Consider the following 17,078-nt stretch of genomic DNA (forward strand, 5'->3'; position numbering starts at 1 on the left):
TTTGTCCAGGGGCTCTGGCGATGGGATGCAGTGACATGTCGCCTTGATCCTTCCTCAGGGATGAATACTTTCCCTCTGCCTCTGCCCCTCTTTTCCCGATCCAGGAGACATGTGACATGTAGAATCAAACTGTCAGATGCTTCCATCCTAAATCATTAACTTTCCTGGTCTGAGCCCTTGAACAGAACAGAGGAGCTGTGTGTGTGTGTGTGTGTGTGTGTGTGTGGGATGGTGTTACAAACAGTGCCCTGTGCTTAGTAGGCGCTCAGTAAACATTTGCTGGATGTTGAAATGTGATGGAAGCTCTGTCATGAGTATTCAGGGTGCTTCTGCTGTATGGAAATCTAAATCCTAACGTCTATTTATTGCTGTTTGTGGTCAGTGGCATAACCGTGGCCGTGGTATCTGGACCCTCCCTCATAAAGCCTCTATTCAGAGCAGTACCATATGTGGTGAGGGAATGTCATAGAAAGAAAGGCCCCTTTTTTTCTTGATGTCTGCTGTCTAGAAAATATTTTTTGTAAGTGGATTTAGCTTAAGAGAGATGTGGGGGTGGGGAGTGTTGAGTCCTAGGGAGAGTGCTGCATTGATTCGAGCCTGTCCTTTCTGACGTCTGGTGTTTGAGGCTCCCCTGGTCTTTTCCTTTCTTCTGGGCACAGAGAGATGTGGTGAATCCACCGTGTTTTCTCGGGAATCGTTTAAAACCAGGGATATGCCTCTATTTTAATTCTGCAGGGAACTCCCCGATGCTCTGTCTTCTGAGTCGGTCTTTATTTCCCCAAACTCTAGCCCACCTTTTATGATTTGACTCTCAAGGAGGATGATATTTGTTATGTCATTTGGAAATATACTTGTGGGCATTCTCACATTAGGATCAGCTGCCAACATGAATGTCCTTTTCTTTCCTTCTTCATTTGTCCAGTCCATATACTTTTGCTTTTGATAATAAAAGTAATTGTAGAAAAATTATAAATTACAGAAAAGCACACAAAGACAATAAAATTCTCCTGTAAGCACAGTACCTAGTGATAATTATTAACATTTTGATATATACCCTTCTGAGCTTTTTTCCCTGTGTGCAAATGTATATTAATATTTAAGACGTCAACAAAAGAAAATTGAGATCATACATGAACATATTATTTTGCAACTTGCCTTTTTCTCTTTAAAATGTATCAATCTATCTTTATTTATTTATTTTTTAAAATTGTGATAAAATATACATAACATCAATTTTACCATCTTAACCATTTTTTTAGTGTACAGGTCAGTGGCATTAAGTACATTCACATTGTTGTACAACCATCACCACCACCATCCATCTTCAGAACTTTTTCATCTTCCCAAACTCAAACTCTGTACCCATTAAACAACAATTCCCCAGTCCCTCCCTTCCCTTAATCTCCCACCATTCAACTTTCTGTCCCTATGACTCTGACTACTCTAGGTATCTCACGTAAGTGGAATCATACAGTATTTGTCCTTTTAAGTCTGGCTTATTTCACTCAGCATAATGTCCTCAAGTCTCGTTCATGTTGTAGCATGTATCAGAATCTCCATCTTTTTAAAGGCTGAATAATATTCCATTGCATGGATATAGTACCACATTTTGTTTATACATTCAGCCGTCAGGGACACTTGGGTTGCTTCTGCCTTTTGCCCGTTGTGAACAGTGCTGTTAGGAACACGGGTGTACAAATATCTCTTCAAGTCCCTGCTTGCAATCCTTTCAGATATATACCCAGAATTAGAATTGCTGGATCATATGGTAATTTTTAATTTTTGAGGAACCGCCATATTGTTTTCCATAGCTGCTGCACCATTAAATATATAAATATAGCTTTAATTGTGCTTCCAAAATTCAGTTTTTGATGACTGCCTGGTAGTAGTCTGTCAGATGGCTGGGTGAAAATTTAAGGTTGAACATTTGGGTAGTTTTCAGTGTTTCACAGTCACAAATAATACTGTGGTAAACTTATAAATCTTTGTGCCTGTTGTTGAAAATTTACTTGCGATAAATTATTGAACATAGACTTGCTGAGTTTAAACATTTTTCGAGGTTTTTGACACATATTGCCAGATTACCCTCTAGAAAAGTTCTGCCAATTTGCCGTCCCATCAATACTGGCTGAGATTGCTGGTGTGTATTGCACCTTGGCATTTATTGAATTTACTTGTAAAAATACATATTTTTTTGCCCATTTGATAATTAACATTATGCCAGATTTGCTTCATCTATTTCTTTTTTGGCCATAGTATTTTAAAGTAAATTACAGATGTCTCAACATTTTATCCTAGATTCTTCAGCATGCATCTGGTTAAAAAAAGGACATTTTCTTACAGAACTACACTACCATTATTACTCCTAGCAATATTAACGTGAATTCCTTATTATCACCTAATACTCAGTTCATATTCAGTTTCACCATTTGTCTCAAAGTGTTGTTTTACAGTTGGTTTGCTTGAACCTGGATTCGGAAAAGGTCCACTCATTACATTTGGTTGTTGTGTCTCTAAAGTACCCCCACCCCCACCTCCTTTTTTTATGCTGTGATTTATTGAAGGAGATTGAATGTTTTTAAAGTGTGTTTATTGCCTAATTAATGTTCTTTGCTCATTTTTTATATTGAAATGTACATTTTTCTCTTGGTTTTGAAAGAGCTCTTTATATGTTAAGGTTATTGTTCTTTGTCTTATAATTTGTAAATGTTTTTCCAGTTTTTCATTTGCATTTTAATTTTGTAGGCTTTTTTCCCTTTTTTCCAAACAGATATTTTAACTTTTTGTAGTCAAATCTGTCACCCTTTATACTTTCATTCTTTTCTTTTATGCTTTGAAAGGCTTTCCCTATTCGGAGATCAGATAAATAGTCACCTCTATTTTTTCCTACTTCATTGTGATTTTATTTTTAACATTTAATTCTTCATCCAAACAAATTTATTTTTGTGTACAGTGTGAGTAGGAAACTAATTTAATTTTCCCAAATCTAATTTAATTTTCCCAATTGCTTTAGCACTACTTATTGAATAACCCATCTATACCCTCAGTGATTTGAATTACTACCTTCAGCACATGTTAAAAACATATGTATACTTGAGCCTGTTTGGGGACTTTCCATTTCCTCTGTTGTTTTATTAGCCTTTTCAAATCACTCTCTCTTAGCCATTGCAATGTTACAATGTGTTTTAATATCTGACAGTTCAAGTTTCTCTTCTTCTTCTTCTTTTTTTTTTTTTTTTGGGAGGAAGATCAGCCCTGAGCTAACATCCGATGCCAATCCTCCTCTTTTTTGCTGGGGAAGACCGGCCCTGGGCTAACGTCCTTGCCCATCTTCCTCTACTTTATATGGGACACCGCCACAGTATGGCTTGACAAGCGGTGCGTCAATGCACACCCGGGATCTGAACCTGCGAACCCTGGGCCACTGAAGCAGAGCGCGCGCACTTAACCGCTATGCCACCTGGCCAGCCCCAAGTTTCTCTTCTTTTCACAGTCTTCCTCCCTCTTTTCTTTGCATGTATGACATCATCACACGAACTGTAAGTTATTTTGTCAGGTTCTCTCCTCTTCCTACTCTCCTCCCCCCAATCCCTTGAGATTTTATTGGAATCCTATCATATGTAAAGTTCCATTATGGGGAATTTTCATACTTATTCTTCCTACCCGGAACATGGAATGTCTCTAAATTCATTCAAATCATTTTGAAGTTATCTTTAGATAGATTCTTTTAATTTTTAAAATAGTTTTGATATTCTTTTCAGTGGGATCTTTTCCTATTGTGTTTTCTAACTTAGTGTTTTTGGTATACGACTATTAGTTTCTGCATTTTCTTTTATAATCAGTCAGTTGCTGAATTTTTTTGTTGTTGTTGAGGTCACGTTGGTTTATAACATTATGTAAATTTCAGGTGTACATCATTATATTTCGGCTTCTATATAGACTGCATCGTGTTCACCACCGGAAGTCTAGTTTCCATCCGCTGAATTCTTAGTATAGGTTTTTCAGTAGTTTCTTTTGGGTTTTCTTGGTAGACATTTATGTGGTTTCTAAAATTGATAATTTTGCTCCTATTAGGAGATAGTTACACTTCTTTTTCTCGTTAGTTGGTTTGCATACAACTTCCTGTTTTAGTGGTGATGAAGTAGGCAGCATGCCCTGTCTAATAACCAGGCTTCTGGTGACTTTTCTCTAAGTGTAAAGTTGGGTGTTAGTAACCTGTCTTCTTGGTTTATTAACCATTGTTGTTTTTTTAAAAAATCAAGAAGGGTGTTGAGTCTTTATCAAACATCTTTTAAGCAACCATTATTAATTAAATGATTTTTCTTCTTTCAATTTATTATATTTATTTCTCGTAGTAACAATCTTAGAATTTCTAGAATATACCTAATTGCTCATGTTAGATTATTCCTTGAAAATTTTGTTAGAATTCCTTGTAATATTTTATTTGAGGATTTTCCATCTATATTCATAAGTGACATTTGTCTGTAGTTTTGTACTATTTTTGTCAACTTTGAAATCGAGGCTAAGCTAATTTTATAAAGTAAATTGAAGCACTTTCCAACTTGGGGAACAGACTCTATAACATGGGAATTATCTGTTCCATGAGTGCAGGAAAAAGCTCACCCGTAAAACCAACTGGGTCTGGCTGCTTTCTTTGAAATAATTCTTTGATGACTTTTTTAGTTTTTTTCCCCTTAGCGATTGGTTTGTTCAGCTTTTCTGCTTTTCATCTTGCATCAGTTTTGTTAATTCATATTTTCTGAGATAATTGTTTCATGAGATTTTTCAAATTTCTTAGTATAAAGATTTTAAATAGCATTCTCATTTTTAAAAAATGTTTCTAATTTTCTCGCTTAAAATTTTTGGTATGTGTGTTTTTTCTTAAATTTTTTCTTGAGTAGCATAAACATTTTTCTTTTAAATTTTGGTTTTTAATTTATTTTTCACAAGACAACTTCTTGGATTTATTTATCAATTATGCCGGGTTTTTAAATGTTAGTTTCCTCTTTTAAATTTATTAACTTTTTTCAACTATTTGCCCTTAGGTCTGTTTTATTTATTTATTCATTCATTCAGTCATTTATAGCTTTTTGAGTTGAAAGCTTAGTGCATTTATTTTCCTTTCTTGTTTAACGATGAAAACATTCTTGCTTTGAACTGGTCTTTGATTTTTTTTTCCTTGGGTATTCATATTTTTTTCTTTCAAAGAAAAATGCACAAACCGTAAGTGATACAGCTCAATGCATATTTACATATATCACATCTGTGTAATCACCACTCAGGTCAAGAGAGAGAACATTTCCAGGGCCCCAGAAGGTTCCCTGTGTCCCTTCCAGTCAATATCCCCTTGCCTCACTCTGAGATAAACCACTATTCCGACTTCTATCACTATTGATTAATTTTGCCTTTTCTTGAATTTTGTATCAATGAAATCATATGGTATGTTTTCTTGTACCTGGCTTATTGTCACATCTGTGGGATTCATCCATGCTTTTGCATGTAACAATAGTGTGTCTTTTTGAGGGGGTATAGTATCCTATTATATGAATATACTACAGTTTATTTGTTCATTCTTCTTGGTGGACATTTGGGTTGTTTCCAGTTTTTGGCCATGATGAGCAAAGCTGCTATGAGCATTCTTATACGTGTATTTTAGAGGACACACGTGTGCATTTCTATTGGGTGTATACATATCTAGGGGCCTTGGTTCATAGGGTGGATGTATGTTTAGCTCCAGTAGAGACTGTCAGATAGTTTTCTAGTGGTGAGCCAGTGTGCCATCCCGTACGTTTTGCTGTATTCTGCTCATTGTTTGTAATTGCTGTTGTGATTTTCTCTTTGAGCCCAGAGTGATTCAGGAGGATGTTTCCTGTGTTTTATAGGGCTTATGTTGTTTGTGGCAGTGGCCTTGGCTCCTGCTGCTCTGGCTCACGCCAGCTTTAGCACTTTGAGTCTGTGGCTAGGTTGAGTAGTGAAGCACAATGGATCCAAATCTGATGGAAAATGTGGATTGTAATAGGTCAGTGGGCTGCTTTTTCTTAGAAAAGCAAATCTTCTAGGATGACAAAGGCATAGCCGATGTATAGAATATTCCGGCCATGTTTCATAAAGCCTTCTATTTAGAGCAAGGCTGTTTCTGGTGATTACAAATCTGTCATATTGAGAAGTGGGTAAGAACACATAGACTTTGGAGTCAGAGTACCTAGGTTTGAATCCTTGTTCCACCAGTTGTGTGACATTGGACAGTCACGTAACCTCTCTGTGCTTCTGTTTCCTTTATCTGTAAAGTACTGTTTTGAGATTAAATGAGCTACCAACAGTACCTGACACATGTAAGTACTATATAAATACCTGTAGTAGTAGTAGTGGTAATTCTTTCTCCTCTGGTAGCTTTCTTCCTGAAGATTGGGAGGTTCGAATGCCAGAGATGGACAACAGAGATCCTGTTTCCTGATGCGGGACCTCCTTGCGTAAATGGGAGGCAGCCCTGAGGTTGTTCCAAGAGGGAATTCCAAGATGGACAGATGCAAAATCTCTGGGGGTGTGGAGTGGGAAGGCTGTTGTTAACGTGGGACATTTCAGCACCATAGTCTTGGGGCCTGCTCTCCTCGGGGAGCTGCTGGGCTGGAAATGTTTCCAGAGTGGTGTCTGAGTATGAATACGGTTACGTAGGGTAGTGGGTCACAGTGGGTCCTCTCATTGTAGCCTGCTCTTCCTGAAACCCCTTTTCCTGGGAAAGGGCCTGATGGGCAGCGGTTGCCCTACCTGGCATTTTTCTGCTCCACGAGACATAATTCCTTCTTTCAGTCGCTCCCTTGTTTTCCCCTGGGTGGACTTAGTTGACTGGGAAACTCAGCTGGCTGTTTTTCTGCCTCCGCCTGTCAGAGGCAGGCTATGGTGGAGGGTTTTACTCAAGTCCTGTAATTGCATAATGGTCAGCCTTGGCTGACTTTCTGCGAGGACATTGACCTGGCTATGGCTGCAGAGAGGACTTGACCAAATGCTGGTCTGGCTCTTAAGGATAGCTCTTGTCATCTCTGTGTGGAAGCCAGATTTTGAGGTTGAATGTCGATTTTTAAAAACTTTAATATTATTAGGGGAGTTTTCAAATATAATCTCCCTCACCCAGCTTCAAAAGTTATGAGCATATGTTTCATCTGTACCCGCCCACTGGATGATCTTGATTCCTTTCTAAATTGGTAGCAGGTAGGACCCAAGACTCAATTTCCTCTTGTAGTGTTCCTCTGCTGCAGCTGGCCTCATTAAACTACAGACCTTGGCGCAACCAGATTGTCCTACTTTCAAGGAGGGAAATGTAGCTTGAAGTAGATTTTTTTAAAAACTTCTTTTGAAAAAAATAATTTCAAATTTAGAGACAAGAAAAGGACAAAGAACTCCCCTATACCATTTACCCAAGTGTTAATATTTTGACACGTTTGCTTTAACATTGTTTCTGTCTATACATACATGGATAATAATTTTCTATACATACATGAATGAATAATTTTCTAACTTTTCTATGAAGAAGTACAAGAAGACCCTTGTACTTCTTTATCCCCAAACATTCGCGTCTGTTTTTTAAGAAGAATATTTTCTTACTAACCACTGTACAATTCACCAAATCAAGAAGTTTAAAATTTTTACAATATTGTTGTTTAACTCAGATTTTTCCGGTTGTTGCAATAATGCCCTTAAAGTGAATTTTTTCTCCTGGTCCAAGAGCCCATGTAAGATTATACGTTGCATTTAGTTGTCATGGCTCCTTAAATCAGGGGTCAGATCCAAAGCCTGTTTTTTGTCTTACATGACACTCATTGTTGAAGTGTACAAGGCCAGTCTTTTTGTAGAATCCCCTCAATTTGGCTTCATCTGATGTTTCATCGTGATTAGATTCAGGGAGTGCATTTTTTTTTTTGCAGGAACACTCCAAAAGTGATGTTGTGTCCTTCTCAGTGCATCATATCAGGAGGCACATGACTTGGCTTGTTTCATTATTGGTGATGTTAACGTCAATCATTTGGTTAAGGTGGTGTCTGCCAGATTTCTCCACTATAAAATTACTGTTTTCTCTTTATAATTAAAAAATAATTTATGGGGAGATACTTTGAGACTATGTGAATATCTGTTCCTCATCACAACTTCACGAACTAATTTTTGCATTTATTAATGTTCATGAATGACTTTTGTCTGAATCAGTTATTACTGTGATGGTTGCAAAAATTTTTTTCCCAATTTTATCATTCCTTCTACATTTATCGGTTGGCATACTACTACAGGAAAGACCTTTTCATTTATGTATGCATGTGTGTATATTATCAGTCTTAACTCATGGATTCTTATTTTATTCAGTGGGTTATTGTTTATTACTGACATTATTTTGATGTTCAAATTATCCCTGGTTTGGCCAGTGGGTGCCTCTTCAAGCTTGCTCCTCTATCCTTTTGACATGTCCCCATCCTGTATTTTTTTCCAGATGTCATCTAATATAGATAGAATTTACTATATGATAAAGGTGGCATTTAAAATCAGTAAAGAAAGATGAACATATGGCATTAGGGCCATCTGCTAACCCAGTGGTTTTCGAAGTGTGCTCCCCAGACCGGCAGCAAGAGCATCACCTGGAAACATGTTAGAAATGTAAACTCTGAGGCCCTATCCCAGACCTGCAGAATCAGAATCTCTGGGGGTGGGCCCAGCAGTCTGTTTTAATAAACCCTCCAGGGGTTTCTGATGCACGCTCAAGTCCGAGAACCACCAAGCTACCACTTGGGCAAAAATAAAGTTAGATACCTTCCTTACACCAACACTTGTGATGATTTTCTTATTTAGTTTTTAAACATTTACCTCTTGAATCAATCTGAAGTTTATTTTGGTATATGATGTGGGATAAGGATCTAGATGTATTTTTTTCCGAGTGGGTTTTACACATTCTCACTTTTCATTGGAGACGGAGTGTCAACATCAGGTTGGACATATCTCTTCTCACTGCTCTTCTTCAAAACTTTCTTGGCTCTTGAGCCTTCGTTTTTCCTGACAGACTATATACCTGTCTATCTATCTGTCTCTCTATCCATATCTCTCTCTCTCTCTCTCTCTCTCTATCTATCTATGTACATGTACACGCACACACACGTCACACACACGCAGACATGTAAATATCTATTTCAGTGTCTATACATTAAACACCATGAGTTCGTACTGAAACCTCCAATTCTAATTGAACCCCAAAGGATTCTTCCTAACCTTCCTCCTTTCCATGTGAGGACTCTGGCTCGCAGCATCATCCATATATTTACTCATTTCCTCAATTCTACAATATACAGAAGAATTGCTGTACCCATACCACTATGAAAAATGAAGTAGACTTCGAAAAGCTCCTTGCTTATGCTCTCCCTTTTCTATGTATGTCTCTTTTCTTTCCCCATGTGTGTCTTCCAGATAAAAAAAAAAGAAAAAGAAAGAAAGCAAACAACTCTCTATTTATTTAAAAATCTTATAAGCAGAGGGTTGTTAACAGTACTTTACGTTCCAAGAACAGATAGGCCAGTCATGAGGGGTGCACCCTCCCATGCACTTCCATAAGGACGGAGTGTTCTGGTGGGTGGGCTGCACGTCTCAAGGAGGCACGTCTGACAGACAGTGCATGCATTTATTTTAAAGTAAACACAGTGCTGTTTTTCCAGTTTTTCAACTGAAAGATAAATAAAACTACTGATCCTTGGAACTTGAGTCAGAGGGAGAAGAGCGTAAATGAAAAAAAAAATTGCTCTACAGTTAAAAATAATTTTAAATTTAAATTTTAAAAATTGTTCACGATTTCTTCAGCTGGGGAGGAGCTGGGCAAGGAACAAAAGTGAAAGGCAGTATGTGACAGTCTGTAAACTGATAGGGAGGCGTTATTTAGGACATAGCAGCAAACTCCAGTGCCTTGAATAGGCCTGATGGTAGACATGGCCAAACCAGTGCTGCAGAGCCAATTAGTTATTTTTATGAACCTGGTAAACCACAAGACCTAGTTATTTCTATCTCGTGGAATGCTTACAGGAAATTTCTGAGAAATTTTCTCTTGCTCCCAAAATTGAAAATATTATTAATATTTTTTTTTGATTTTATAAAAGCAACACATGCTCCTAAAACTGAAAATAATATTACTTTTATTATTGTTGTTATTTCATGCTTATTGAAAAAAAGACAAAAACCATTCTGAGTGCTTAGTATGTATCAGCCATTATTCTGAATTATATCTGTATCTACATCTATATCTATATACACTTACTTGGTTCTCCTACATCCCTATGAGGTATATTGTATTGCCATCCCCTTTGATGAGGCTGAGAAAATAGGCAGATGTTATATAACTTGCCCAAGGCCCCGCAGTAGGTGATGGCAGATTTGGGATTTAATCCAGGCCTTTTGGTCCCAGAGTATTGCCTATAACCTCTGCATTTCCTGCCTTCCAATGAAGGAGAAGGTTAAAATCACTTGAAATTCTGGTATTCAGAGCTAACCCTGTTAATCTTTTGTTATATATCCACTAAGCTTTTTTTGGGTCTCTAAATCATATATGTATGTATGTATATCTTTTTTTCCAAAATGGGAACTCACTATCCATATTGCTTTGTAACTTGCCTTTTTCCACCTCAGTGAAACTAGATCATTTTTAATGGCTGCAATAGCGTTTTTATGCATGCATGCACCATAGTTTAACCAGTCTTTTATTGTTGGCTATTTCTACTTCTTTACTGTTCTAAACGAGACTTTTCAGTAAATTCTTGTAAAGATCATTGTACTCTTAGGGGAGTAAATTCCTAGGCACGCAGTTGCTGGGTAAAAAGGCAGGGTATGTTTCAAGATTTTTGATGCCTGTGGCCTTGTCTGCCGCAAAGCCTGGACCAGTTCACACGCTCGACATGCGTGGGCCTGTGGACCTGCTCCCTTACCCTCAAGGGCACTGGGCATTGCCAGTCTTTTTAAACTCTGCCAGTCTGTTAGGTGGAAAGTGATTTCTGTTATTTTAATTTGCATCTCTTATCATTTTGATACTGAACCAAGTGGCTCGCCTCCTGGTGACTCGACACCAGTGAAAGCTGTCTCACAAAGTAAAGTGTATTTGTAGTAAATAGGAGCCCATGAGGAGTCATTTCCAAAGTCGTGGCGTCCCTGAACAAAGGAAAGCAGGAACTTTTATTTGGTTGGGGAATGAATATTCAAAAGGGAGAGGCGGGTATTCCCTTGCACAGGCTCAGTTTGAGAACATCCACATAATAAGGCATCAGCTCCTCCTGGAGAGATCTTTGCATTACAGATAAGGCAAAGGTCATGGACACAGCTCTTGTGGTGTGGCTTGGTCAGTTTCAGGATGGTTGCTGGTTACATCTCCTTAACACACAAAAGGAAAAGAAACAACTTGGAAAAACAGTTAATTGCTTCCAAACCCATGTTTGAGTTTCTCCAGGCACCTGGTCGGTGACAATTTCTCCCCTCACTTTTCCTCTTGAGAAGCTTCCAGATAGCCTTTTGCCCTCACTGCCCCGCTGTAAGTGCTTGTACCAAGGTCACCAGTCACCTCCATGTTGCTAAATCCAGTGGTCATTTCTCACCTCCAACTCACTTGCCTGCAGATTGGATACAATGAGTCGATCCCTCTTCCTTGACAACTTTTTTCACTTTGTTTTCAGGACACCACACCTGACTGGCTTTCTGTTTACCTTTCTGATCACTCTTCTTCAGTCTCCTTTGCTGGTTTCCTGCTTGCCAGTCTGGAAACACTGGGATACCCCAAGTTGGTTTGGTCCTGCATCTACTTATTAATTTATACCCCATCCTTTCATGATCTCATCCAACCTCACGGCTTTAAATTTGGTCTGTACACCTATGACTCGCAGCCTGGTCTCTCCCCTGGCATCCCAAGGCAGTGTTTCCAGATGTCTCATTAACATCCTTGAATTAACATGGTAAAAACTGAGCTGCTACTTTCCCATGGCTTCCTCCATCTCAGGAAATGGCGATTCTCTATTGCTCAGACTAAAAACCTTGGTGTCCTCCTTGATGTCACTTTTTTGGTTACAACCCACATCTAGTCCATCAGCATGTTCTGTCTGAGTTATCTTCGAGGTACATTGGAGGATCTGACCATTTCTCACCATGACTGCTGCCATCGCCTGTGTCCAACTCACTGTCACTTCTCAACTGTTAGGAGGCAGACCCCCCCGCTGGTCTCCCTGCATCTGCCTTTGTCTCCCTACAGTACATTTTTGAACCTAGCAGCCAGAATAATACAAACCATAAGTCAGATCATATCAACCTCCAGTGGTTGCCCATCACATTGAGAGTAAAAACTGAAGTCCTTCCCTGATTGCCTAAAAGGCCCTCACTGATCTTCCTGTCACCTCTCTGTTACCTCATCTCACCCATCCTGCCCTCACCAAACCTGCTTCAGGCCTACAGGCCTCCTTTCTGTTCCTCCAGCCCACTGCTGCTCTTGCCTCAGGGCCTTTGCACTGGCCTTACCTTCTTCCTGAAGTACTCTTCTTCGTGTGTCCTCATGGCTTGCTCCCTCACCCCCTTCCAGTCTACTCAGATGTCACCTCAGTGAGGCCTTCCCTGACCATTCTGTCTTTTGAAAAAGTATACAATTCAATGATTTAAAAAAAATTTACCAAGTTGTACAACATCCCCATGAACTTTCCATCACCCCAATAAGATTCTTCATGCTCATTTACTGTTAGTTCCCATCCCCACACCCAGCCTCTGGCAACCACCAGTCTGCTTCCTGTCTCTGTAGATTTGCTTTTTCTGGATATTTCATACAAATGGGATCATACAGTATGTGGTCTTGATCAGAGACTATCTTAATTGTGACTCCTCCCTACTCAATAATCCCTATTTCCTTTTCTTGCTGTATTTTCTTTTGAGCAGTATCCCTATATAACACTATGTATTTTGTTTCTTTATCTCACTTCTTGTCCTCTACAAGTAGAATGTAAGCTCCGTGGGGACAGGCATTGTTTGATTTTTGTTCACTCGTGTGCATCCCTCCACCCCGTGCCTAGAACAGAAAGAAGACACGAATATATGGATATATGTTACATAATATAAAGATATATTTTATATATGAAATGATATATATAATATATATGTATTTAATGAGATTAGTCAGGGTGAACGTCTTTTCTTGTGACTTAGGTTTTTGTGGCCAGTGTCGTGGCTCGCCTCTGAGGCAGAGGTGGAGCCAGGGGAGAGCTGGGTGCCCACTCTGGGGAGGCATCCAGCTGAATGCATCCCCAGCCCCCAAATGCAAGCCTTTGTTTCATTTCGCCTTATCCGGTTGCAGTTACATCAGTGACTACTGTTTTCTTGATTGGCACCAGATGCCAGGCGTTGGGATTTAAAACCATCTTTAATAGTCTCTGAAAAGCTCTCTGTGTGTTGCTTTCCATCATCCTGCACCTCAGGCAGATATGGCCAAGCCAGAACCTCAAGGAATTCTCGAAGAAGCCAAAAGCAACCCCCTCCCCCGACCCCACACCCCCCAGCTTCTCAGAGTTACAGCGGGACCCAGTTCGTGGCTACGGTGTCAGTGGAGAGCTGTTTAAAAGAAAAGGTCCTTTTAGCCAGGAGTCGTCTCAAAAGCAAACACACAGGGCCCTGCAACGAATGTTAAAACAGACCTGCTCTCTGTGTCACCGGCTGAGAGGCTGCCTTTGTGTAACCTCACTTGAAGAGAGAAGAAAAGCTTTCTGTCAGGAGTCTCTGCCCCTGTACGTGGCTGCCTCAGCGTAGCCGGTGGTTTACCGCCGCCTCTAGAGTGTTCTGTAAGCGTATCAGCTTTAAGTCGCTCAACCTCGTGGGAATGCATATTTGAGCAAAGAGTGAGTCCATCCCTCAAAACATGAGTGCCAATGGGGCTATTCCTCTTTTTCTAGAGGTATATTGTGACCTGTTGCATTTTAGTTCGTAGTAGGTGGTCAAGACATTTTTTCCCTCTTTTCTTTTTTTCCTTTTTAGACGTAAGAATTTCTTGATGTTGGATCAGGGTTTTGTGTGAGAGGAAATTTTCTTCTTCTCTATAGGACATTTTCTTAGGATTGTGAGGCCTGCCTGGAGCAGGGGAAGGGTATGAAGTTTATTTACCAGCATTCACACGGTAAATCCCTTTGAGCACTGGCTAGATGCTAGAGATGCAGCACTGACCAAGGCAGACAGCATGACCGTCCTCCTGGAATTCAGGATCTAGAGAGGAAAATGGACAGGCGTTAAACAGATAGCTGTAAACTGTTCCAGTTGTGACAGGTATGGTGGAGGAAAGTGCAGGATGCTCTGGGAACGTATCACTGAGGACTTGACCTAAGCTGGGGTGGTGGGGTGTCAAGGAAGGCCTCCCTGAGGAAGTGACAGCAGGACTCCAGAAGGATGAGAAGGAATTGCCCAGGCCAACAGGAGGAAAGCCTTCCAGACTGAGAGAATAGTGTGTGGGAAGCTAATGAGCTTGGTGCAGTCAGGGTACACAGAGAAGGGCCCTGGGGCCAGCCCGGCCTGGTGAGAGAGCTGCTCAAGATTATGACCAAAAATGGCAGGGAGGAAGTGCTCGAGCAGCGCTGTCCAACAGAAATATAATGTGAGCCACATAGTAATTTAAAATTTCCTAGTGGCCACGTTAAAAAAAGGAAAAACAAAAACAGGTGAAATTAATTTTAATGTATTTTATGTAGCCCAATATATTGAAAATGTCATCATTTTCATATGTAACCAAAGTAAAGAAGGCTCTTAATGAGAGATTTTTACGTTCTTTTTTTTGTATCATGTCTTTGAAATCCAGCATGTCGTATACACTCACAGCACATCTCCATCTGGACCGTCCATGTTTCTGGTGCTCAGTGGCCATATGTGGCTTGTGGCCCCACAAGTGCAGGTCTCTCAGAGGTTAAGTTAGTCAAGGCAGACTTGGGAAACTTCTAACTCGGGTTGTTAGTGTAGGACTGTACTGTTTCTACAGTTCTAGAAACTTCTTCCATTCCTCTTAAGCCTGTCCCGCAGAGGTGTCCTGCCATCTCCTAGAGGACGCGTGCTGTTTCTAATCAGCTGCATAGCATTCAGCTTCTGAACTAACAGCTGTTAAAGGCATGAAATGGTGGCCTTGCACAGAGCGCAGAATGGTGATAGGAAAATGAGACTGTTGCCTGGATATGAGCTGTTTCCTTCCCCTTGCCAAGAAAAACCCTGAAACATTTCATGTGATGTTTGGGCCTCTGCTTTGCGCCAGTTAAGTGAGAGAGGCTTCCGCCCGATTGTCCATTCCAGGCTCCCAGGTTCTCCCAGAGGAGACGCTGCGGCTGCTGGAATAGTATTAAGATCAAACCTCATTTATCTCGTTTGACTGCTTTATTTTCCCTTTTCCTTCTGTCTTCCAGGATTCTAGGAGTATTTTTCTTAGAGTAAGAGATTTATTCTTGTAGGAGAGTGGTATGTCGGGAGGGAAAGCGATCCTAGACCAGAGTAAGAATGCCACGGTCACACGAGTGGTGTGGTTAGCACCACTTTAGGTAGAGGGCAGGGACTTTCACCTTAGTGTCAGACCCAACCTGGGGGAGGCTGTTATTATGTAGAGGACCACAAGGCTCACGTTTCTCGGAATGTGATGTTTGTATCTTCCCTCCCTCAATTAATTAATTAATGTTTATTTACACATATATTACACGAATTCATTCTCTTGGAGGGGGAGACATGGCAGTAAAGGGTGAATTCACCTTGAACATGACCCTTCTGCCATCCTAAAACCCTCCTCCATGAATAGATTGCTTTTGTGTATATTTTTAAAGATTCATAGAATGGATTAAGTGAAAAATCAAAGGGCACACCTTTTAGGTCTAGAATGAAGTCAATTTTGCACATGTAGTTTATATATGTGTATTTGTGCTAGTGTTTGCAGGTCCGACGACTTCATACAGGGTTGACGGTGGTGAGTTATGTCATGGGGAAGGGATTTGGAATGTGTATGTTTATGGGGTAGGTGTCATATTTTGGCTTTCTGTATTTGAATTTTTTATAATAAGCATGTTTCTGTAATTTTTTAAGTTATTATTTATTGTGAAGACAATAGTATATAGCATAAACAGGAAAAAAATTTTAAACTTTTAATTATGGAAAGTTTCAAACATAAATAAAAGTAGAGAGAATAGTATAATGAACCATCCTGTACCCATTACCCATTTTTTTTTCTTTTTTTAATTTTTTGTTTATTGCAGTAACATTGGTTTATAACATTGTAAAAATTTCAGGTGTACATCATTGTACTTCTATTGCTGCATAGATTACATCATGTTCACCACCAAAATACTCATTACAACCCATCACCACACACATGTACCGAATTATCCCTTTCACCTTCCTCCCTCCCCCCTTCCCCTCTGGTAACCACCAATCCAATCTCTGTCCCTATGTGTTTGTTTATTGTTGTTATTATCTACTACTTAATGAAGGAAATCATACGGTATTTGACCTTCTCCCTCTGACTTATTTCACTTTGCATTATACCCTCAATGTCCATCCATGATGTCACAACCCATTACCCATTTTAACAATGATCAGCACATGTCCAGTTGTCTTTCATCTCTGGCCCCCAGTTTTTTGGGGAGTATTTGAAAGCAAATCTTAGACATCATGTCATTTCGTTTGTAAACACCTCTGTACACATGTCTAACTGATGTGGAAATTAAGAAGAAAATGTATCCACTATGCAGATAATGGAAATTAAAAGAATAAAACCTTTATTTCATAATCTTACTCTTCAAACACAACTTATTATTTTTCTCTAGCTCATTTATTTCTTTGCTTCTTTGCATATTTATTTTTACAGGGATTTAATAATAGCATGCATTCTATAACTTCATGTTCTTTTTTTTAACTTAACGTTTTAGTATGAATAATTTCGCATGTTCTTATACACTCTTCGTAATCATTAATCCAAATCTTGATTGTGGCATAATATTTCACTCATCTGAAATTGTAATTTTTAAAAAGCCATTTTTTAAAAAGGGGAATTTTTTTTATTGTAAAATGATTACCACAATAAGTTAACA

The 17,078-nt window shown here is 39.4% G+C and overlaps 1 protein-coding gene across 1 annotated transcript in view; it reads left to right on the plus strand.

Annotated features, from left to right (window-relative positions):
- WWP2 (WW domain containing E3 ubiquitin protein ligase 2) overlaps positions 1-17,078 on the plus strand; it is a 131,431-nt gene that overhangs the window by 22,725 nt on the left and 91,628 nt on the right. The window lies entirely within an intron of this gene.

This window comes from Diceros bicornis, chromosome 32, assembly GCF_020826845.1.
Source record: "Diceros bicornis minor isolate mBicDic1 chromosome 32, mDicBic1.mat.cur, whole genome shotgun sequence".
Lineage (NCBI taxonomy): Eukaryota > Metazoa > Chordata > Mammalia > Perissodactyla > Rhinocerotidae > Diceros > Diceros bicornis.